Source organism: Micrasema longulum, unplaced genomic scaffold, assembly GCF_059751315.1.
Source record: "Micrasema longulum isolate JH-2025_06_02 unplaced genomic scaffold, ASM5975131v1 h1tg000253l, whole genome shotgun sequence".
NCBI classification, from domain to species: domain Eukaryota; kingdom Metazoa; phylum Arthropoda; class Insecta; order Trichoptera; family Brachycentridae; genus Micrasema; species Micrasema longulum.
Window position 1 is genome coordinate 685,265 of NW_028277458.1, and position 26,467 is coordinate 711,731.

The 26,467-nt window shown below is 30.4% G+C and overlaps 2 protein-coding genes across 3 annotated transcripts in view; both read left to right on the forward strand.

Annotated features, from left to right (window-relative positions):
* Positions 1 to 3,272, forward strand: part of LOC148283208 (SET domain-containing protein 4) — a 35,545-nt gene extending 32,273 nt beyond the window's left edge. For both annotated transcript variants that reach the window (XR_015821912.1, XR_015821913.1), the window contains exon 3: positions 3,142 to 3,272. The gene's annotated coding sequence lies outside the window, so the exon portion shown is untranslated. The remainder of the gene's footprint in view (positions 1 to 3,141) is intronic.
* A 2,693-nt stretch (positions 3,273 to 5,965) lies between these two features.
* Positions 5,966 to 26,467, forward strand: part of LOC148283209 (uncharacterized) — a 35,323-nt gene continuing 14,821 nt past the window's right edge. Inside the window, exon 1 of the mRNA XM_088223893.1 lies at positions 5,966 to 5,979. The gene's annotated coding sequence lies outside the window, so the exon portion shown is untranslated. The remainder of the gene's footprint in view (positions 5,980 to 26,467) is intronic.

Below are 26,467 nucleotides of genomic sequence, written 5' to 3' on the forward strand. Positions count from 1 at the left end.
TAAAACAGTTAAAATTGACCGAAATTTATTAATGATCATAAGTTATAGAGATAAATATAAACAATATATCCGCTGATCAAAGTCGCCTTACGATTTAAATGTCACCCCATTTTACGGTCGCCATTTATTTCAAGGTTGGCTAGAGAAGGGCAAAAAATTATAGACAACAATACGCGTCGTTTGAATTTCTATTCGGTACTACCAACATTTCAAACAAATGCACGACTCGTGGTGTACTGCTGGGTGGATTTGGATGATCGAATTTATTACCAACCGAATAAAATAGCTTTTCAGAGATCTTGAAAATAGTAAACGAAATTTATGAATGAAATTATTGATTATTAGAGCTTTTATAAACACTAAAAGAGTCTTTGAGAAATCCTTTATATGTGCAACATGTTAAATCTGATATTCCTCCCGGGTGATAATACCCCATTGTTATGATTAAATTCGATTTTATATTTTAATTGGAATTGTTTTCATGTTCGTAGTTCTAATAGAAATATTATTGACAAGATTTCGTCGTAAATTTAAAAAATAATTTTTAATCTAACTAAAACTATTTTGTGAGTATGGAGTTAAAATTAGTTGACCTCAGATATTGAAACTGTCAAACGTTTTTATTTTACTAATTTGGTTTCCTTGATAGGGCAATTTTTTTTAATGTATGATAAGGAACGCTTCTTATTTGTATTATGTAATTTATTTAAACTCATTAAGTAAATATGATTTTTTTAATGTCCAGTAAGATCTAAAAGTTACAAATATAATTTTTCTGGTTACCTAATTACCTTCTAACTAAAAAGTTACTTCTAACTAAGGCGAGCGTCTCAGCCATTACGCTACGAAGGTCGCAAGGGAAATTGGGAATGTGGGCGAAAGGAACAAAAGAATGAGTAAAAAAAGTAGTTTTTCAGAAGAGCGGCAGAATTTCGTTTTTTTATGAAATATCCCACAAATCGTAAACGGCTCTATTATTTTTACAAAATTTTTGCACCAGTAGGTTTTAGAACATACATTAATTGTTTATGCAACCTAAAATAGTGTAACTTAATAATTTGTTACTTTTTTCTGACTTATGCCATTGTTTCTTTCCAAATATTTTGTCATCAAATATTAAAATGGACACTCATAGGGTACTGGATCATATTATAGACGTGGTATTAAATGTATGTATAAATATGATATTTTAAAACAAATTTGTGCAGTCATTTACCAGTATTTAAATTTGTAAATACTATTTTCAAGAAAGCCTATTTTGGACTTTTTTTAGCTATTTATATATTCGTAATAGGGGTTTGTTTTTTCGTTTTAACTCCAAGTGTGATTGTCTAAGAGGCCTCATCGTGCTCAAATCAAAATCGTGCAAAAATCACTTCTCTAGTGCCATAATCCATGGAGATAATACGGGAATATTTTTACTCAACTCATGCCCAGCGCAAATTTAGTCATTTTTCAATCGCCAGGCGTGTTTTGACGTGAGCTTGATATTTAATTCGAAACCAAAATAAATTATGAAAATGACAAAATACATTGTTTTAACTTTACATATTTCATTACATTACATATTATTTTTGTACAAAATATTCCCAATCAGCAAAAGTGCTGGTCTGAGGGTATATAATTTATCATGACACAATAGTTTTTATAAAAAGTCGATAATTTATCATTACATATCACCGACACGGGCTGTAAAAACTGTTTTAATCGGGTGTTTTATAAGTTATTTATTTTTTAGGTCATTATAAAGTGAATTGTAGAACTTTATTGCTGTGCTTTTTTTCAAATAGTTCTAGGTTGTTCGCAAGTTAAATTATTTGACGCTCTTGTATATCTTGTTTGTATATTGCAGTTAAAATTTAATTTAATATTTGTCTTAAAATGAAAAGAAAAATGCTTGATTGTGTCGTGAAAGCGTGCAAAAACTATTCGAACTAAAGGAAAAAGACTTTTCATTGAAGATAAGGTACGTAGGTACTTATTTATGATTGAATTCCAGAACTAAAAGCTATTGATATTCAAATATTGAATTTAAGTAGGCACTTAGGTATTTGTTTATGATTGAATTCCAAAACTAAAAATCACTTTTATTCCCGAACGTTAGCTTGCCTGCTTTAAGCTAGTTCAGCAAACGTTATTTCGTAATTAGAACACACGTAATTTATTCTTTCTTTTTTTAAGCTATTTCTAAATTCGTAATATGGGTAAGTTTTTCGTTCTATCTCCTCATGTGATTGGCTAAGAGGCCTCGTTGTGCTTAAATCACTGCTCTAGTGCCATAATCCATGGAGATAATACGGGAATACGTGTTAATGAACAAAAGTCAGACCACTTTTTACCCCGAGCGTTCTAAAATTATGACTCATGACCGACGCGTATTTGGTCATTCTTAAACCGCCAGCTAGGTTTTGACGTGACCTTGACATTTTATTCGAAACCAAAATAAATAAAAAGAAAAATGCATGATTGTGTCGTAAAAGTGTGCAAAAACTTTTCGGATAAAAGAAAAAAACTTTTATTATATTATATTCGTAATAAGGGTTAGTTTTTCATTTTATCTCCTCATGCAATTAGCTAAGAGGTCTCAAAAATCATCAAAAAATCAAAATCACGCCAAAATCACTACTCTAGTACCATAATTCATGGAGAAAATACAGGAATATGTCTTAATTAAGAAAATTAAGAGCGCGATTTACCCTGAGCCCTCTAAAATTATGGCACTCAACCCATGCCTAACGCGAGTTTAGTCATTCTTTTATCGTCAGCCATGTTTCGACGTGACCTTGACATTTAATTCGAAACCAAAAGAAAAGAAAAAACAAAGATAGACCAGATCTTGTCTTGAGGTAGTAATTTTTTTATTTTTTTGTTCTAGCTTTAATTTTATTTCGTTGTATTTTATTTCATTTGTACCTGTATTCAGTATGAGAAAATGTTTTTATCATAGTTGGAATGAACTGTATGAGTCCATCAATAAATAAATAATAATTAAAGAAAAATAACTGTATCGTGAAAGCGTGCAAAAACTTTAGGAATAAAGGGAAAAATGCTTTTCATTGATATGTTGGTACCTAAGTACTTGTTTATGATTGAATTCCTAAACTAAACATTTTTTATATTCAAATCTTCTTCTTCTTATAGTGCCTTGCCAGGTCCCCCCGACGATGGTGATCACTACAGCGAAAGCATATGTATCTGTCCTGCGCTAAATTTACATTTTGCAGCCAGGATGACTGCTTATTGATGTACTCGCCGTAGGGATTCCTGGGAAAAGATGACCAGAGTGGTTTTCCGTTGCCTTCTCTGGTGGATATTCAAATATTGGATTTAATTACATAGGTAGGTACCTTGGTACTTGTTTGTGGTTAAATTCCAAAACATGAAACAATAATTTTTGAAATAAAGAAATATTTTTGCAAATGTCAAACTCTACGCTACTTACCGGTAGGGGTGCATTCTGTGTAAGAATCCGTTTTTCAAAAATGTCTCCGAATGTCGGTAATTTTTCTAAAAAACTTTACTAAAAATCCATTAAAAATATGTTTACATGTAGAAATTAGGAAATTGTTAGGAAATTAATCAATTCAGTATCCATTCAAAATAATTGATGTTTGTAAACGTTAAAATACAAACTTTTTTAATTTACAAAAAACAATATTCTACATTTTTTTGGAATATGCATTTCAGTCGAATGCAATCCTGGAAAATCGATGAAAACACAAATATGCTTCTAACTTTTTTTCTACTCAATATATTGAAGATGTTATTATTTGTTAACCCTGAGGGCGTGAATTAGAAAATTTTGCAAAAAACCGAACGTAAAACTGTCAAGCAGTTTTTGAGTTTTTGCGAGACACAAATCGGCGATTCATTTAAATATATAAATATAGAATATAGAAGATAAAGATAGATAGATAGATGAGTGAAGGAGCTTAGGGTGAAGTATGGGATAAGAAAAACCACATCCTTTTAATTTATTTTTTTTCATTTTGTAGGTACATTCAAAAGACTAAAAGAAAAAGAAAAGAATCTTTACATATGTACATTAATTTTCATAAAAATAATTAATATTTTCTGTACATGACACATTAGAACTATATTTTAAAGTTTTGAAAAAATCGTGACAGTCAATTAGGTGTAAAATACTGAGAAGTTTTTTTTTCTTCATAGGCATCATCAGCTTCCACTATGTGCAAAGTAGCATTCTCTTCTAATTTTTGGACTTCTGCGTTTCCTTCTATTCCAGCCGACCGGGTTATTTGTATTTTCATGCCAAAAGTGTCACAGATATTACAGGTATCCAGGGATGTTTTTTTTATTTTCAGTCTAATACTTTTGAAAATGGTGCCAAATGTAAGAACTGATACAAAATTAATAGGCACTTTTTCTTTGTACGTCTCGTACGTAGTGGCCAGAGTTAAGCCTACTGGCAACAACTTTGTGTCACCTGAGTCCCTTCCAGAGTAATGGGACTCATATAAAAGATACGAATTTATGAGGTTTTAGACCTCAAATGTTCTTCGCTCCGATATTTTGTTTGGAGGTACAGAATGGCCACGCTTTTTGAGACTTAAAATTCCCGAAATAGAAATTGTTTGCTTTCTTAAAGCTGTTATCATAAAGCGGTTTGTCATACCGAAAATCTTGGTATAGCAAATTTTGCATACTTTTATCATTTGCCCTCCTTTTCTAAGATGATAGCTGTGATTTATCGTTCTTGCTCGAGGACCTTGACCTCCCTCGCGAAAACGTAGGTTTTTTTTGTATACATTTGTAACTAGCAATGAGGCATAGGCAAGTTTGTTTGGTAATCACCAAGAGCCCAAAATAAAGTGAGCACGTTCTTTTGGTCCTGTATATTTACTTTGACCATGCACTTCTTACGGCGCATAGTCAACAGAGTGAATTTTTTGAGCAGAAACAATTTTACCCCTGTGATTAAGATATTCCAAGCCACTGTTCCGTTTCACTTGTTTACGTTTCTTAATGTTTATTATTTTTATCTTCCATGGTTTGTCAGAGATAGTGGTTGCGAAAGTTTCTACTATTACAGAGCTAAAGCGCGTGTGAAGTTCGTACGAAATGGCCAACAGAGTATAGTAAATATGGCCAAAAGCGGAAAGGAACATTAAACCAATTTGTCTTATGTCATTGTCTCTTGCCAATTAAACGTTAAAAAAAATTCCCCCTAATGGGATAAGTACATTTAATCCATTAGTCCTTGCCAAATACTTGAAATAATTATTCATGTCATTTGTCCCTTTTCAAAATACAATCAAACATTCTTTTATATTTTTAGTCATCTCATTTTTCCTTGCTAAATTTGTATCTAAAGAACCACTCTGCATACTTTTATTCATTCCATTGTTTCTTTCGTCCACAAAATTATTTAATTAAATTAGGTGCTTTATTTTCGGTTTTATGAAGTTTCTACTTCTGAGTTGAATATAAGTTTGACTTATTTTATTGGAGCAGAAAAGTTCAGCCAGATAAATCTTACCTACATTAATAAATGCTTCAGTTCCTTCTTTTACTTCACAAAAGTCAACAGATGGAAGAGTTAAGAAAATGTGGATGTTCAAACAAAGGCAGAGTGGGGAATGTTATACAGTGTGTAAAGTAAAACCCATGTAAATGCCAACTTTCAAATAACCTCCTCAAAAAAATTTTGCCTGCCTGTTGCAATAAATTAGAATTTAAGTCGTTATTTCAAATTTTTTGTTGAGGGATGAAATTTTTTTGCTCTCTCTGTCGGGTTACTTACCCTATGTGCTCTTTGCTACCTGCACGATTATCTAAAATTACACGATTAGTGGTAAAGATTTGAAGCAGCATTTGAACACTTTCAGATTTCACCTCTTATAACAATATAACTTTAGCGATGATAAGGATTCTCTGTAATAAAACAGTATTTTTTCGTGTTACTTGTTATCGAGTGTATTTTGGTTTGGTGAGCCATCGGTCATTGCCGAATTCAGGGTAAGATATTTAATAAATCGTTTTATCACACTTGTTGACATACATTCAGATAAATTGGTTTTATTTCTCGATGCCTAAAATGGCTTAGATTAACAGAAACTTAAATCAACCACTTTTCGTCCTGTAGTTTTAGTACCGTTTAAAACGAACGCGTCGCGTTGCGCGTTGCCGAGAAGCGTTTTCCAAAAGAAACAGGAACGTAATTTTCGCTTTGTTTTCAGAGAGAGGAAACATTCGCGAGAAAGGGACACGGAAGTATTGGCATTGTAACTGGTATATGAATTATGAAAATCGACAAATTCTTATCAAGCATTGCCCAGCGGGTTAAATGGTCACCCGCATAATAAAGCATAATAAAGATGTCCGCTCTTTTACTTCACAAAAGTCAACAGTTGAAAGAGTTCGGGAAATGTGGATGTTGAAACATAGACGGTGAATGTTACATAGTGTGTAATGTGGCCACTCAAACCAGCCAATGCCAGGTCATAAGCCATGTAAAAGCGTAGACTTATATATTCCTTTCTTTAAAATGTTCTTCATCTCTGTTGTAATTTATTAATATTATTAACTCCCAAGGGGGTTGAATTCAGTCTATGTTTACAAAAAGCTCCCCTTCTTTTGAAATAAAATCAAGTAGGTATATTAGAATGGCAAATTTGGATAATAAACTAATTGGAATGATTTATTATCGAGAATTAATTAACCTAACCTAACTTTCATGTGACAGATGATCCCCCTTGATGATACCCCTTATTTGATTCGCCAGTGCACACCAGTGGGTGCGCTTAGGCCGTTTTCACACATGCCACGCAAATCCACACGACCCGGTCACTTTACCGCGTTTATCCTGCAAATGCATGCAAAATGTGTTACCTCTTCACACGTGTTATAAAAATCCGACAAATCCGACAAATCCGACAAATCCGACAAATCTGACAAATATGACTAATTTTGTTGGGGTGTGCCTAATCGCAACCGGTGTTAATTTATTATTATTATTAGTTCGAATAACCGAATTATATGAATCCTGTAATCGACTTTTTATTAACGGATAATGCGTTATTTTTTCACTCGATATCTACAAAATACCTACGAAGTATGAAGAATGAAATAAAAAAATATAATATAAATATGCCTATTCTTATAACGCATTATTGTATACAATAACTAAAAAAAATATTTAAAAAACTTATGTATTGTACTCGTAATATTATTATTATTGTGAAAATTATTTTTTGGTCATTTCTTTTTAGAAAAAGTGTTTTCTAATTAGGTATTTTTTCAATTTTTTTTGTTGTTATTACTGTGTTTTTAAAACAAAACTAAAAAATATTCCTTCACACAGGTTTTACTAAGAGGACTGTTGAGAAAGAAATTTCGTATTTCTATAAAATAATTTATTAATAAAGTGTAAATCGGGGAATCTTCATGTCTCTAAGTTTCACTCAACAAAGTTCGGCAAAAGTTCTCTGGAAAGTATTGAACATTCCGAATTAAATTAACTGCCCGATGAGCTAAAACACGAAAAGTCGAATAGCAAATCCAAAAGTGTCGCAATAAAAAAATATTACTTAAATCGTTTTGATAGTGATAGTTATTAATGTTATTTGTATACATAGATGGTGTAAAGTACTATGTTTTATGTTTCTTTTCGTTTTCTTACTATCTCGGATGTATTCACTATGTATGATATTATGTATCATCACAAAAATGTTTTTTTTTATGCACGGTCCCAAATGAGATTACTCCTGGGAGTATATTATCAACCATATACTTTTTAATTTTTTTTTATTAATAACAAATAAAAATACAATATTACAACTAAATAAAATTTATTGCATTAATCAAATACATACATTTACATTAACGTTAACGTTTCCCATTACGTATAAGAAATAAACAATTCTTGTGTACATAATGGGGAGTGACGTCTTACAATAGATTATTTTATTTTAACCAATAATATTTTTGGAATAACATAAATAAATATAAAAAAAGATATTAACGATGTTTTCAATCAGTGTTACATAAAGAAGAATTATAGATGTAATTTTTTACTTCTTTCTTAAATATATTGTATTCCTGACTGTACTTTTTATTATCTTTGTTCATTTCATTAAAGAAAAATATTTCTCTCTAAGTATAATGATGTTGTGCAGTAGTTGTTTTTAATTTGGAAATTAAGATATTTCCACCTGTTCTAGGTCGCGTACTTACGTTTGGAGACCTAGAAATACTAATATTTATTTTATCTTTATGTATTAGAAGCAAAAAATTCTTTTATACAGCAATTTTATATCTAAAACCTTAAATTTTTAAAATAATTAAACAGTGGGAAAAGTAGACGGTTTTTTCAAAATAACTTTTATAATTAATTTTTGTATTTTTTCAACCGGTAAAATATTTGTTTTAAAAGCACCACCCCCATCCGATTATTCCATCCTGTAATATGGATTGGGCGAATGCAAAGAAAATTGATTTCAATTTTTCGATGGTTGATATATAACTTAATCTAATAAATACAAATATAAGTTTTCTCATTCTATTTACAATATTATTTATTTGCTCCTTGCATTTTATATTTTTATCAATTATAATGCCTAAATATTTAATGCTATTTTTTTCAGTGATTTGAAGGCAATTATTATTATGAAACTGATATCCTTCATTGCATTTTGTTGTGTGGATACAAATATTTATAGGAGGTATAATTTGTTCTATCAATGTAAAAGTGATGTAATATGTTTTTTCAGTATTCAGAGACAAAATATTGTCATCAAACCATTCTTTTAATTTATTAATATCTATATTTGATTTTAAATTTACTTCGTCCCATGAAGATCCCCTTATAATGAGTACGGTATCATCAGCATATGAAATAATATCACCATTCATATTTTGTATATTAAAAATATTATTAACATATATAATAAATAAAATAGGTACAATTACTGTTCCTTGAGGTATCTGAACCAATTATTTTATTACTAAAAGTGTCATTAAATTTCACTATCTGTTGACGTTCTCTTAAGTAACTTTGAAACCAAGATAAAACATTTCCGCAAATACCAATTTCAATTAATTTACTTATTAGTTTATCATGAGATTTACTATCAAAAGCTTTTCTTAAGTCAATGAAAATACCTAAACACTTTTTACCATCGTCGAGACTTTTATAAATGATCGAAGTTAATTTAGCTAAAGCATCTTATGAGCTTGTATTTTCTTTAAAACCATACTGATGTGAATTAAGTGAATTGTTTTTCTAAAGGAAATTTGTAAGTTGTTTTTTAACAGATTTTTCATTTTTTTTGCTACATTAGAGGTAAGGGATATGGGTCAATAGTTAGTAACGTTTGTTGAGTCATTTGATTTGTATATTGGTGTAACTATAATTTTTTTTATAAATTGTGGGAAACAATCCTTTCTCTAAACTTTTGTTTGTTATATAAGTAATGCGAGTTATTATTTCTTTACAACTTTCTTCTTTAAAAGTCTTAACGCTGATTCTATCATATCCTGGACTAGCTGACACTCTCAGACCTTTGATTATGCTTTCCACGTTTTTTTCGCTAATTGATTCAAAATTGGAGAATTTAATATTGACCATTTGATTACTGTTATTTTGACCATTTGATTACTGTTATTTATTTACTAGTGGGATTTTGAGATTTATTAATTTTGTTTGCTAAATTTATACCAACATTAGAGAAATAGTTATTAAAAATGTCAGCACATTTTTTTGGATATTTTCCTACTTCAATCAGTTCTGAATTATGAGAAACGTTTTTGATAGAAGATGTATTATTTTTTTAAAAATTTATACTAATAATAAGAATTAATAAATACGTATAATATGTTTGATAAATAAAATAATAAATACAATAAAAAATATCTATAAATATTGAAATATTCGATACTTTTGAGGCATTTTTTTTCAAAACAGTAATAATTTCATATGTGTAATACTGTGTGTAGCTCTGATCTAATATAAAGAAATACATTATGCTACATTGTCACTGTCACTTAAAAAACTTTTTATTTTTATATTCGTGATTTGTCTTGTCTGATAAAGTTACAGGTCATTTTAAAAAAAAGATAAATATTTAGTCTTAAAAAAGTACAAAAATAATATATGAATGTCCTAATATTAACGTATATCTAATTATTATTAAAATATATGCTAATTATTAACATTTCTAAACAAAATACGTACACTTAAAAAAACTTTTTTAAAGACAACTAGAATACGATTACTTTTTAACAGCTAATTTATCTGCTACACACATGTTTTATTAACTTACATTCAAATGAAATGAATTTTTTTGTTCTCTTATTTCTTATGGTATTTCCTTAAACTGTCCAGCTCGGTGCATCAACGAGTTCTATGTCTTCGTCTTCTTATTAAATGGCAGACTTACTTCATTTTTATTTCTTCTTTCATATCCGAGTTTACACTGATTAGAAAAAAACCTTGTTCCCTATATTCAACACTTTTATTTTTTCATTTTGTTTATAAACACAATTGTTTTGTGTTTTGCTTTCAATACACAGGAATTCGGTCTATGGAGTTTTACTAAGCATTTACTTTGTGGTCGAACATGTTATTAAATATTTGTATATAACCACTACTGACTTTTCTATGTTTACCGGTTTCGAGACGCACCCGTCTCTTCGTCAGGACACCCATTAAACCAACATGCAAAACCAACTATACACCTTTACCATAGTTGTTGCACAAAAATATAAAACCAACACGACATGCATTTTAATAAGCGCATTCACTGATTAGGACAAACATGCACTGATTAAATTATGAAAATATTATATGTTGATTTAGAAATAGTTAGAGAAATAGTTGCTTTAGTAAGCAGAAAATTAATTATCAACAAAATTACCAAAACAATCAAATTATACCAAAAAAATGAGAATTAAAAAAACTTTTTTTGTAAATCACTTTATTTGTTCACACATCTGACTAGTTTCGGCTACAAAACTTTTCCCTCTTTAGGTTTTTTTAACAAGTAAACATACAAAATACATATATTCGATTGTGTAAACAAATACAGTGGATCACAAAACAGTATTTTTTATTCTTAAATAAAAATTATCTACTACGATGATCCACAATGTTAGTTTTACAAACATCTAAAATAATACAACGACATTATGTTCATCACCATCAAACGCTTATTCGCACCCAATGGTGCATAAGGTACTGGAGGTGCCAGTAATGATGTGCCACGGGAAAATTCCCGAGAGCGTAACTCCCCGGAGCGGGAGTACAATTCCTCCACATATCCGAAACCGTTTTAAAGACTGTGGGTCTCCCTATCGGTTTTACTCATACAAAAAAGCAATATTTTTGTCAATAAAAGAAATGATCTTTTAAAATGCCATATTTCATTTATTATTTCAATTAAATTAAACTCTACCGCGTTCACTGTGAGTTTGGGAGATTTTATTGAGGGTCTTAGTCGGATATTGTCATTCATCCTTATGAACATACATGTGTATATTGTAAGCATAAATGGAAGCAAAAACGGTATTTACTTGTATCACAATAGCCTATGTCCATCACAGTAAAATTATAAATTGTAAACACCAGATAAAATTATTTACATGATTATTTTTTAATTTTCTAATTCTGACTCCTTTCATATAAGTCGCCAAAAGATAAATCCTATAATCGTGCATTTAATAAATTATGCATTGATCCCTTAATAACCAATGGATAATTGCAGTGTAGATTTACCATTGAAACTATTATTTTACGTAGATTATGGCCAGGAATCGAACCCAAGACCTTAAATATGGTAGGCGAACGCACCAACCACTACATTTCAAGGCAGATTTATCTCCATTCGACTTCCTTATTCAGATGTTTTACCTGCGAGTAGTTTCCGAGGCGAAAACACTCGTCCAGGATTCTGGTTCAAATTAGCATTCAGAACTGTAATTTTTATCCGCCCGGACGGACGTAGAAAAAAGATGCATGTGCAATGTTCATAGTTTGTATGCACACATAGATGCATGTTCACACATATGAAAAAATGATTAGTATTCCATTTTAAATACATTTTTTTTATATTTAACTTTTTTTTATAATGATTATTCGATATTTTTTTTATTCAATATCTTCAATATTGATGTTATAAAATGAGCATTATTACATTTATTTACATATTATTCATATATACATGTAATTATATATGTATGTGTATATGTGAGTACTTACATATACATATATATATATGTATATATATATATTTATTTGTTTTTTATTACTTTGTTGAAATTTTTCATATTTTTTAACTTGGATTTTAAGCCGGAGCGTTCCTAACAATTTAACATCAATTGATAAGGTGATTGATAGCTTTCCTCATTAAGGTTTGAAAAAAAACAAATATTTTTTGAAAATCACTGTTAAATAAGTCCACTTATATTCACTACACAATACATCAGTGGCGTGTCGTCCATACATGCGATACATGCGGCGCATGCCTTTAGTACTGGAAAACTGCGTACGTAATAAGTACATAACTTGTAAATAAAATATATGTAGAATTTTTGACTTACCTTAAACGTATGACGTTCTAAAAATAGTTCCAGCAGTTTGTATCTCTTTAAAGTATATAAAAGTGAAAAATAATACAAACAGTGGTGTTTTTTTAAAAGTTAAATAATTTGAAAGAGTAGTTTTGGTGTAAAAATAACAAATAAACTAACTATCGATGAAATAATAACGTTTTTGATAAAATATGACAATCTGACAGTTAACAATTAAAACTTTCAAAAATGTGTTTTTAAGTGCTAAAATAAAAACATTCTAGTGTAAAAATAAAAAATAAATTAACTCTATAAAGAATAGTGAGATAAAATAATAATGTTCTGATGAAATTATAAAATCTGATAATTAAAAATTAAAACCATTTGAAAAGTAATTTTATAGTGCCATCTATGATATCAACAAAAAAACTGGTCAATGATTATTAACTAATTAATTATAATTATAGTCGTACTATTAAAATTATTCAATAGATGGAAAAAATAAACTGATACAAAAAATAAAAATATCCCAATATATTATATTTTTTACTTAAAATATCAGGATTAATTTACTTCTTTTTCGAAAGTGAAAATATTATTCATTTTTATATTTAACAAAAAAATACATTTTTTATATCCCGAAAAAAACTTAATATGGAATGTAAAATATGTAATAGTGGCTTGAGCCCAAAAAAAACTCTAAAATGTAGTCGATGCTATGAAGTATTTCATTACAGCTGTACAGGGACAACAGCAGAAAATTAGAAAAAAATTTCGAAAATCTACCGAGATAGCTGGAAATACACCTTATGTCGTAAGGAAGATCCAAGAAACACTAAAAACATAAACTTGGATAATCTTCGATCAAGGTCCCTTACTCCTACACCAAATGACAAAAATAACTTAGAAATACTCAAATGTCCTTTTTGTAAACAAACCCAAGATGTAGATAAAAGTATGATAAATAAATTGAAGGATCAATTTGAAGAAAATACTATTATGACAAAACAAATATTACTAGAGTACAAAGAAAATACAAAATTGATTAAACGTATGTCTCAAGAATTCATCACAGGTTTAAATAAATATAAAGAAGAAATAAAAGACAAAATATTTACATTGCAAAAAAATATAGAAGAAATTCAATTAACAATACAGAAGAATAATTATAAAGAAAATAATTATGTGGCTTAAAATAGTGAAATATTTTATGAAAACCGACCTCTTGAAATAATAAAAAAAGGACTTTTACCACCAGGAGAAAAGATCAAAATATTAATATTCGGAGACGAAGAAGGGAGAAGACTTAGAAAAAAAATAGAAAAGAATCTATTCAGTAATGTACAGTGTAGCAATTACATCTTTCCTGACGCAACAATTGATAATTATATGTCGACAATTATTCAACGGTGTAAACAACTAACAAAAAATGATCTTGTATTTTTATACCCAGGAAATCATGAAAAATCACCCATTAATATTTTAAGCAATCTTTACTTTATACTCCAAAACTTAAAGCATTACAATGTAGTTGTTCATTCGGTTGCAACAAATAAAAACTTAAATGTATCAAAACTAAACGTAGAAATAAAAAACAAAACTAATCTATTTGAGCATGCTAAATTTATTGGCCCAATATTTAATGACCAAATGAATTCATATTTCATCAACAATGCTTATAAAATAGAAACACACAGAATTATAGATATAATTAAACAAGAATATATATATTAAATGTTTTCAGTGATGCTAATGAAAATAATGCTTTAGACAAAAAAATTCTAGTGGGTCAAAAAACTTGGAAAAAGAACCGGATCAGAGCCTGAACTAACTAGTTTTATAATAAATAACCACATTAAAAACCTTAAGATACTGTACATAAATATTCGTAGTCTGAAACCCAAAATAGATGAACTAAAAGCACTTATAATAAGTGAATTTGAAAACCCCGATTTCATAATTCTAACTGAAACATGGCCCACTAATAGTGAAGCAGAATTATATGACATCAATAATTACAATGTAATAAACTCCTGCCGGGAAGGTAGAGGAGGAGGTGTAGCTATGTACATAAAGAAAAACTTAAATTACGAAGCAAAAAATATTGAAAATAACAGAGATATGGCAAACATTGTTCTAATAAGTCTCATGAAACAAAAAATAAATTTGTGTGCTTTCTACAGACGACCAAACAAAACCGAAGTAATAGTTTCATAAATCTAAAAACAATAATAGTTGGGGATTTTAATATCAATATATTAGAAAAAGACAATGTACTAACAAATGAATATGTAAATAGTCTAATATCTAATAATTATGTAATTCGTAACGAAATTTCACTTGAAAAATATACAAGATGGAATCACAGAGGAGAAAATTCGATTATTGATCATGTATTAACAAATATTGTAGAAGCTAAATATACTGTAGACTACAAAGATACTCCACTAAGTGATCACAGAACACTCTATCTAAATATAGATATACCTATCGAAAGACAAAAAATATCTAAACAAAAATACACCTTAGAAATAACAGATTATGTCAAATTAAAAGAAAATCTCATGGCAAAAATACAAGAAGTTAATAGTTTTAAACAGTTACAAGACATTATCCAAAACGAAATAAAAAAGAACACAAAAACCAAGGTGAGAAACTCCACAACGTCAATAAAGGAGGGTTGGCTAACTAAAAACATATTTCAAAAAATAAAAAATAAAAATCAAGTACATATATAAAAAAATGATTAAAGAAAGAAATAACAGTCAACTTGTAACCGAACTAAAAAATATTCAAAAAGATTTAAGAAATGAAATTAGAAAATCAAAAAAACAATATTACCAGAATTATATAAAATCAGCAGAAGGCAGCAGCAATAAACTTTGGAAAATAATAAAAAATATCAAGTCTGGAAAAAAATTGCAATCAGCTAATATAAAAGAAATGAATATAAAAGATGGGATTTTCACAAATGATGAAGAAGAAATATAAAATATTATCAATGAATATTACTCCAATGTAGGCCAAAACCTTGCAAGTAAATTAGATGGACCATGTCTAAACATATCAGAAAAACGAAGAAAAAAAAAATAGTACCTTTTTTCTTAGACCAACAACGACAAAAGAAGTGTGTAAAATAATTGACAATCTTAAAAAAAATGCATCGCCAGGATATGATAAAATCAAACCTTCACTCATAAAAAATCTCATAGATATTTTAAGCCCGGTCATACCAAAATTAATTAACATGCATATAAAGTTAGGAATCTACCGGGAAGAATTAAAGACTGCAAGAATAAATCCTATATTTAAAGGTGGAGATTGAACGGAACCTAGTAACTATAGACCTATAGCAAATTTAACTGTATTTAATAAAATCTTTGAAAAATGTATTCATAAACGATTAATGGGACATTTTAAAAATCTTAATATAATATGCTTAGACCAACATGGTTTTCAAGAAAATAAAAGAACTGGAACCGCTCTAGTAAATTTTATTAATTATATTCAAACAAATATGGATGCTAAAATTCCAACCACGGGAGTAATATTAGATTTTAAAAATGCTTTTGATACGGTTCACATTGAGACCATGATAAAAAAATTAAATGATATAGGAGTAAAATCTCAAGAATACAAACTATTAAACTCAAACTTAACAAATCGGAAGCAGTATACCTTTGTAAATGAAAAAAAAGTAAAATACAAACAGTATATTTTGGAGTCCCACAAGGATCTATTTTGGGTCCACTATTATATATTTTATATATTAATGACTTATCACTGTATAATTTTAGGGGGAAAATTATTATGTATGCCGACCACATAGGACTTTTCTATAAAAATCAAACAGACGTATTAACAAACAATGACATAAACGAAGACCTTACTATATTGACTAAATGGACAAACACAAACTTACACTTAATGAAAAAAATGCAATATTATCCATTTTGAATCTAGAAAAAAATGTCACAAAGTAGATGCTTACATAAATAATGAACGACTAACTGAAATTGAACATGTTAAATACTCAGGACTAACAATAGACAGACAATTGACATGGACAATTCATATCAACAATTTAATTAGCAAAGTGGCGACTTTATCGAGTCTATTTTTTAAAATCAAAAACTTTGTTCCAATAAAGGAAAAAAAAATAATGTATGAAGCCTATGTAAAAACTAAAATGTGTTATATGCAACTAATATGGAGAACAGGAAATCAAAATGACATAAACAGACTACAAAGACAGCAAAAAAAATATATTAAAGCTAGTATATGACCTTCCCTATCTAACAGCAACTAAAGAACTTTTTGAACAAACTAAACAATTAAATGTGACTGAACTCTTTAAACTAAAATCATTAAAATTTATTCATAAATTAGCCACTGATGTAATTGTAGACGAAGAATTAAAACTTGAAAAAAACTGTAGAACACATAAACACAATACGAGAATATCAGAAAAATATTATATACAATATTTTAAAACGAGAAAAGGACAATCGAGACTTATAAACCATGGACTGAAATTATACAATAAACTACCAGACAAAACTAAACAAAAGACTCAGACAACCTTTACAAAAGATGTTAGAAATATTATTATTAACAGTAGAATGTGAATTTTAAAAGTGAAAATGTTTTGTTAAATGTATGTAACCCGTAAGGGTTTATCAATAAAATTTAAATAAAAAAATGAAATTATATGTCTGACCAAAGAATCCGGAGGTGCCAAACAAGGCAAGCAACTAGGGTTGACAGTATAATATAACTGTACGGGATGAGAGCCAGGGCGTATCCTAGTACCAAAGAGTTCCAGAAAAGGAAAGCAAGCTGGTTCGCTAGGAGAGCCCCGAGTGGGTGTCCTTACCAAAAAGTACCAAGAAGTTAGGTAAGCAGAAAGGTTAGAGGATGACCCGGAATACTCTGACTTCTGGGGCTAGAAATCCGCCTTATAAAGGCCAAAATCGAGGGGGGGTGAAAAATTTAGGGGTCTCGCGGGGCCTGGGGTAAGCGCGGGTGGCTGGAGGGCATCGCATTGGAATGCGGCCGAATATGCAAACCTATACCATATGTTAGAGGAGTTGTTAATACATCTCGTAAGAAACGGATAACAATATGCGAAAAAATGTATAGGGAAAAAGCGGGTGCTATAAATGTAATTATTATTATTATCAAAAGGATATTTAGTTTTATGGAATTTTTAAATCAGCGTGCGTGAAAAGTGTGCCAGGAAATAGTGGTATGGCGTTCTATCCTCTTTGCCTACCCCTTTGTGGAAATGGCGTAGTGGTTATTTAATTAGTTATTAGTATAAGACCTTGAGCTAATCTGAAAAATTTCCAATTCTGTAATATTATTATCACTTTGTCTAGACGAGCGACTCCTAAAAAATGTTTCGCGGAATCCTGGGGCTCTGTCGAAGGGTCACAAGAATTCCGTGAGTTAGGGAGGCGCGGGAAAATCGACGTAGAAAACAGAAAAACTGTGTAAATATTCAGTTTTTGATTTTCGTAATTTTAATTTAAAAAACGTTTCACGGGTTTCATTTTTGTTAATTTTCATTTTTACTATCGAGATGGGGTTCTACAAAAAAGTGACCAATAATAATTAAGGTTTCTTTGACAAAAAACTGAAACTGCCATTCTAAAGCATCGAAATTATGTTTAATCGGGTTGTGGTCCTGTGGCTAGTGTCTCGGACTCACGAATCAAAGGTCCATGATTCGAATCCCACTCTACCCCAACTTGATTCCCATTTTCTAATAGTGGTTATTTATAACTCGTTGAAAATGGTCCTAACAATTAAATATTTTAGTAAATCATAAGAACGCAAATATTAAATAATATTTTTTTTTTAAAAAGATTTAAAATATAAAAATGGTGTTTTTTTCCTTCTTATGACTGCATGCCCTGTTTCAAGTCACCGCACGCCACTGATATATATATATACATATATACACACCCAGTGGCGTGCGTCCCATATAGGCACAAAAGTAATGCTTACCGTGCTAGAATTTCATTAAAACAATAACAAAAAATAATTTAATATATACTATTTGTAAAATTTGAAAAATGCGCCGAATGTTATTCGGTCAAGTAGTGTTTTGTTCCGATCGTGGCGCCGCTAAGGGCCAATTTCGGCAGAGGCACGAACTGCCAACGCCTATTTTCTTCATATGAACAAATCTGTATACTTCTACAAAACGTATATGTGTGGGTTTTTTATTTTATTTTTTTTTTTATTCATAAATTTCATAAAAAGTACAAGTTTTTGTAAAATTCTAAACATGGTATGGTAAGTCATTTTCTCCAATCTCTTGAATAAACTCGCGAAATTGTCGGTGATTCAGCCCAGTGGATCTGATGAAGTTAATAACTGATATGACTGGTTTTAGAACTTCAGACATATCCAAACATTGACTGTTGATGAATGATACAGGGTAAGACTAATGGTTTTGAACCACCATCATTTTCTACAGCCTTTGACACAAGTGCAACCACTCTTTAATTTTTACCACACATATTTTTGCCTCAATCGGTTGTAATAGATTTAAAAATTTTCCATCGAAGGTTCTTTTTATTAATGGCATTTTCAACTCCCTTAAAAATATCTGCCCCAGTTGTCGTGCCGTGAATACTATCAATATCAAGAAGTTCTTCATACACTTCATAGCTTTTATTTACTCCGCGAATAAAAATCAACACCTGAGTAGTATCTGATACGTCCGTTGACTCATCCAATGCTTGCACCCTCCGAGCCACGGTGTTTGCTGACAAACTGACACTTTTAAATAAATTTACCTTTACGGGGAATATTTCTTCGGCTACTGCAATCAAGCATTCTTTTATCATTTCTCCATCGGTGAATGGTTTGCCACGTTTTACAATTTCAAGAGCCGCACAAAAGCTGGCGCGAGTTGCAGACTCTTGTTCAGTATTCGCTTTGGTAAACAAAGATTGCTGCGATTTGAGTCCGCGTTTCAAAACTTCAAATTTTTCCGTCCGCAAACTTCCTGTATACTTGGAGTAATTTTGAAGATGTTTCGATTCATAGTGTCGTTTAATGTTATATTCTTTGAGAACAGCTATGGTTTCATTACAAATTAAACATAGCGCCTTATTACTGGACTCAATCACAAAATACTGAAAGTTCCATTTATTTTGGAACGTTCTGCATTCACTGTCGATTTTTCGCTTCTTTTCCATACTAACAAATCACACATAAAAACAATAAGTCAAATCAAAATACTTTTATGCGCGGGTGTTACTTTATTTCACAATAGACCGTTTCGCTTCCTTCGCCTTTCCTACGCAGACTGACTCGCGGTTGCGCCGCTAGCCTTTTTATATGCAATTACTGCCATCTTGAAGTGATCGGAATACACTAGCCAGAACCAGAACTTTCTCGAACCAACGCGGTAATTCCAAATATTTGATTACGACTAATGCCACCTGTTAGCGGGTAGCTGAAATAGATAGTACATAGTACACTACATAGTACCACTACTCGCCACTAAATGTCGTTAAGTGTCACAATACACAATAATAATTGAAATGCAAAAAAAGCGTAAGTTTGCTAAGGTCGCGCACTTTGCGACTATTCTAGTCTAGAAATATAGTTAAGGGCAGAAAAATTAAAACTGGTTTGGCCCTTGGAACAAACTGATAAAATCATTATGGCCCGAAGGCTTCAAAGTTTGGAGACCCCTGCACTAGTGCGTTTATTTTGTCAATAAAAATCGAAATGTAGTTTTGTGTTTTGTGCAACTTGTGATATTGACGGGAATGTGTGTTTAACCGTTTTAAGGACACACTTATATTATACAAGTTACACTTATATTAAGTGATTAATATTGTGTAAGTAAGTATTTTAATCAAGAAACGGGTGTAGAAATTTTGCATGTCAATAAAAATGGTTTTCGTTTAGACAATTTAGAACGATTAGAAATTAGTAAACCCATTAATCAAATCTTCAAATAATAAATAATCAATTAAATTTAACGTCTAGTCCTCTTTAAAAAATATTCCCGTTATGATACATTTTATATTTTTTCTCTCTCTTTCATTTTCTGTCTCTTTCATACAATATTTTATAGTATAAATATCAACGCGAGTAATTAAAAGTTACTTTAATTACTGACAATGAGGTAGTAATCTCGAAACCGGTCGAAGTATAACTCTAAATTAAAGTGGTTTATATAAATTTATAAACATATAAGTAGAAAAAAATATATTTTATAAATCATATAAAAAAATAAGTAATATATTATATAAATTTTGCATTCATTTGGATTTTTAATGTGGTCTAGGTAATTTCAACAATAACTACAAGTTAACAACATATTGATTCAAACTAACGTGACGAGTGAAGGAAACTGTTTGGTAAGATTGATAACTTATATTCTATAAAACGTACTTTTTTCTACTGCTTACCCTAGTTAAAAACTCTGTGCACGCGACTGAACACACCCATACATATAAACACACATACACACACCCTCACACAATATATTATATATAGTCACCCACACTGACATGTACAATAACACTGATACATTATAACAAGTAGGTACTTGTTATAATGTAAAATCTTTTAGTAAAAGTTATCCTCATAATGGCATTGAGACACATTATGTACATAATATATGTATAAATTTCTACCGACATATTAAAACCATTGTATAAATTCTATAATGTGTTTTGTTTTTATAGTACAAAAAGTTAGAGTAAACTTTAATGGATCAGTGAAGTTTACATATTATATTACATGCTTAGGTTATCAATCAACTATTTGAATTTTTCAAGTACGATAATATTGTAAGGGAAAAAAACATAAACTAAGGTAATTTAAAAATTAAAATCGAAGTAAAAATGTTATGTTAAAAGTTTCTAGTAATTTTTTACATAAATTAAAGAATAAAAAAACTTACTAAAAGTAATTAAAAAGAAAGAGTTAAAATAAATAAGAATAAAAAAACATCATCAAGTGCACAAACCATTTTTTTTTAATGGAAAAATACATATTTACGTACAAGGGATTAAAAAAACCGACGAGAAGCAACTTCAAAAGAAATAAAAGTCAATAAATTTAAATGAATTTTAAAAACATAATGAATCGAGGTTATGAAATTTTAAAGAACCTAGGTATATGATTTTAATAATACAAATGAAATTTGTATGTATATTGTAACGTCCTTTTGTGAGGAGTGTGAAAAATGTCCAGATTTTATTTTAAAATAAAAGAATGTAAACACTCAATGTATCAACATATTTCAAAGATTTACAAAAATCTAAAATTAAACTTTACAGAAAAATTAAATTGTGTCTTTATTGGTTGACAGCTACGATCTGTGCATTGTTGTGAGACAATGCAAAAAGTAAGCCGAACAAATAAATGCAGAGCAAATTCCTCTCAAAATATACGCTATTCACCATTGAGCGACCTCAACCAGTAAAGATGAGAATCTCTCCAAAATAAGGACAATAATTATGTCCGACCTTCCCTCCAGATGTGTGAAGAATCAAGATAAAAATAGGATTAAAAATGTAAATAGTCTCGAAGCCTCGCCCTATTGCGAATTAAACATGTAGACCAGGTAATTGCAAAATAACAAAGGCTTTTCTCGAAATTACAATGTTATTTTTACAAGCGAGAGTATACAGTTTTGTGCATTTACCTAGCTAATTATACAATCTAAAAACCAAATTGCAAATGATTTAGAACATTTAATTGAAATGAAAATAAATATTAAATTCTTGACACCGATCATCCACGTTCAATTCATTTAAATCTTCTTTGTAGATATTCAAAGTTTTTTTCGTTTCAAATGGCCAGAGTATTACATATATGAAAGGTTCCAGTTTTCAAAGGTAAATCCGGCCAACATCTTAGCGTAAGCCGTACGCGTCATTCCTCTAAATAATACTTTGACCGATTTTATTGTTGTCGATTCGGCTTCTGGTTTAATAATTTAGATTTTGTATATAGAAATTGACGTAAACTGTCAAGATTTAGACAGACGTAATGATAATCCATTATAAAGATGGTAATATACCATTTATTTTAAATTTATGAAAAAAATAAAATGGGGTGTTTAGGAAGCCCAAAATTTATGGACAAAAATACATAATTAGATTCCGTGTTCTGGCAAATTGAAACGACAATACGATTATTACATAGTATTTATATGCCGTAAGGCCATGTTTCCTCGATATAAAAGAACTACATCTTTGATTTTGTCACGTTACACGTTTCTCTGCTTGTCACGGGCGATTTTTTTCTTTTTCTAGAAATGAACAGTCTGACGTGGAATTGCCATGCTTGAATCTTAACGTAGCAAAAATATCATTTAGACTCGTGCTTAATCACGCGCTACTTAAAAAGGGCAGGATGAAATATAGTTGTTACAATATATATACATGATCCCGTAACTTCGAATCGATATTCGAATATTCGAATTGATACTTCAGGAATGAAATCGTTCCAGAGTTTCCATCCCCTTCTCAAACACACAAATACAATGGGCAATTTTCATGAATTTTTTTTATTAGTTAAAAAAAAAATTTAGAAAATCACAAGATAATAAAACGCTTGTTTGAGTTTTGTTATAGTACATCTTTATGCATCATTCTCTTTAAATAAATCCAACTCCTTCTTCATGCTCGCTTTCCAAAACTTGCTCTCTGGTCCATCTAAAGCTTCTTTGAGTGTGATGACTGTCATTGCCGTCATCGTCGTAACACTCCGCAGTACATAGATTATTGAGACCAAACCGGTTAGGTTGTCTTATCGTTCGTTTTGGTAGAGGTTCTTGTTCACTTAAACTCTCTAGAGTGAGGTCTGAGCTTAAAGTTGTGTCCCTGAAACGATCATCTGAAGTACTCACCGAAGAATTTTCTGGATTTATGACAAATGCATCATCTCCTTCGTTCTCATATTCTGGATCTGAATTTTCTAAGTCTTCTGGCCTATTTGCCCCCGCTGAAAACTTACATTCTACTGGTATCTCTACTGAGATTTCAGTTAAAGTTTCCATGATGATTATATCTCTACTTGTTGACACAGAGTTATTTTTAGGATCATAATTTCTATATCCTTTTACATTCTCAGCATAAAAATGAATTTTTTCGATTTTTTATCCCACTTCAAACGTTTTTCTTTTGAAACATGTACCATAATTGTACTTTCAAAAATACGTAAATGTTTTAAATTTGGCTTTCTGTTTGTCCAGACTTCGTATGGAGTCTTGTTATTTTAAGTTAATAAACTGAAGTATTAACTGCCTCTGCCCAGATTTTTTTTTGTAAACCGGCTTTGAAAATCAAACATCTGGCCTTTTCAACTACTGACCTGCTCATTATTTCAGATAAGCCATTCTGCTCTGGCGTATAAGCATTAGTCTTAGGATGAACTATTCCTTGCTCCTTTGAATATGTCTCAAACTCTCGGCTACAGAACTCACCTCCGTTAGAATTGTAATATTTCTGCTTTTCTGTTTTTCAACCATGAACTAAAACTCTTTAAAAAACTTAAATGCTTCATTTTTCATCTTCATAAAATAGACAAATGCCATTCTGCTGTAGTCATCCACGAACAAAACATAATATCTAGATCCTCCGATATAAAGATTTTATATAGGATCTCACACATCTGCATGAATCACCTCTAGGATATTCTGAGTTTTCGTCGAACTCTCCTGAAAAGGTAGTCTGGCTTAATTCCCTTCACAGCAAATGGCGCATGTTGATTTTTCTATGTTTGCCTTTTCTGGGTATGAAATTCCTTCTACAGCTCCATTTTCCATTTGATTTAAACTAGTACTGTTAATATGTCCCAAGAGTTGATGCTAAGTTTCACTCGATGCTATTGCGGTTGCTGCAGTTAACTGTTCAGTTTTCAAAGTGTATAATCTGTACACATCCCCTGCTTATTTTGCCTGACCAACTAGTATCTTATGTTGATTATAAATATAGCAACCATTTTCATTAAAAAATACGCTATTTCCATTCATAATTAAATGACTCATTGAGAGTAAATTGGTCGTTAAATTTGGTATGCACAATACATCTGAAACTTTAACGTCATATTCCACACCATTAACAACTGTTGATGATGTTGGCGTTACCAGAACACATCACTGGTACATTTGTCTGGTTTGCGATTATTATTTCCTTGGTTTTAAGTTGATACGACAGATTCTTGATGTAATCTTGTCTAGCTGTCATGTGATTACTTGCACCACTGTCAATGTACCAATCCTTGTGATTAAATTTACCACTCAAAAAGATAGCACTAAATACATTTAATTGTTTTTTATTGCTTGTTCCCGAATTCGTACATTGATTCTAGTAGTGTCCAATCTGTTTACATTTGAAACATCTGATTGTTTTGGCAGTTTCTGACGTTTCCTTCGATTGTCTATGATAACCTCGTATGAAGTTACTATCTTTCAAACGATTCGTTCTCTTTGCCACAAATGCTTTTTTTGTACCGGAAACGGTACCATCAGAAAAACACATGTCCATCAACTTTTTTTGATGACGTCAGCACCGATTTCGATCCCCAAATGTTCTATGGCCAAAATCATCGGTGAATATTTTTCAGGTAGCCCTGCTAACATTAATGCGCTGATCCACTCGTCAGTAATCTAAAATCCCGTTCCCTGCAGTTTCTGTCCCGTCTCTATAATGTTGGTTACATACTGAGTCATTGAGTCACTGTTACCAAGACGTATGTTTATTAAATTTTGCAATAAATTAATTTGTCTAGCATACCCCGAATCATCGAACATGTTTTTAAGTTTTGTCCATAACTCGTACGCGGTTGCCGCGTGCTTTATGTGTACGTACAGCGATGCGCCTATTGTCAAAATTATTTTCGCCTTCACTTTAAAATCTTGTACGTTTTCTTCTGGGGTAGACAAAATATGTAACTCTTTCTCAATGGCAAAAGCCAAACCTTAGAGCACCAGAACATTTTTAAATGCAAAACACCAATCATTGTAATTTTCCCGACCTTTTAACTTTGGAACGTTAACGAAATAATTAGTCATCATTTTTAAACACTGAATACTGCACTAACTACTTTTAACTATTTATAAAAAGTATAAATGTGTCTAGGCCCATAACCTAATAAAACGCTTGTTTGAGTTATAGTACTACTTTATTTATTATAAACAAGTACAAATATGTATGCTAAATTGCGCTGGCACTGCTTGCCGCCATATTGTAATTTCCTTATACCTATAATATTAATAATTGGTACTCTTCTTATTAAAATCTGTTAAAAAATAAGGGAGATATAAAGGATCAAAGTCTAGTTATTTGAATAAAGATAAAAACAAACAATTAGTGACGTCACTGATTCTGATAGTTTTTACGTAAAAATCTATGTAATTTAAATAAAAACGTCTTTGTTAAATATTTCTTAACTCATTCACCGCGGTGTGCGCATATACGTCTGTGAGCGCCTATGACAGCACTATTACGCAGTTCTTACAGCATATGTGAGTAATTTATTATCAAAAAGGTTAGAAGCTGAAGTTTTTATAGTATAGAGTCTACATATTGATGGCCAGTAACAACATTTTTGTTTAAACTAATTGATAAAATATGTCAAATGAGTATTTCAACTAATGAATCAATTACGAAAAATTTAATTTAAATAATTGGTACAGATGACATAATAACCCTGTTTTCTGATCAAATGAAATGGTCAGTTAATTCATGTATTGTCTATAATACTTTGTAAATTAGCTGACATTATTATCGGATCAAAATGAAAAGTTATTGAGTCCTTTTTATGAATTGTGGAAACTTATCTATCACCACTTTGAAAAAAAATATTTTACCAAATGACTTAGAATCCATTACTTTTATTCCAGTAAAGCAATTCTTGTATCAGTTTCTATTTCTTACGAAGACGTGAAACA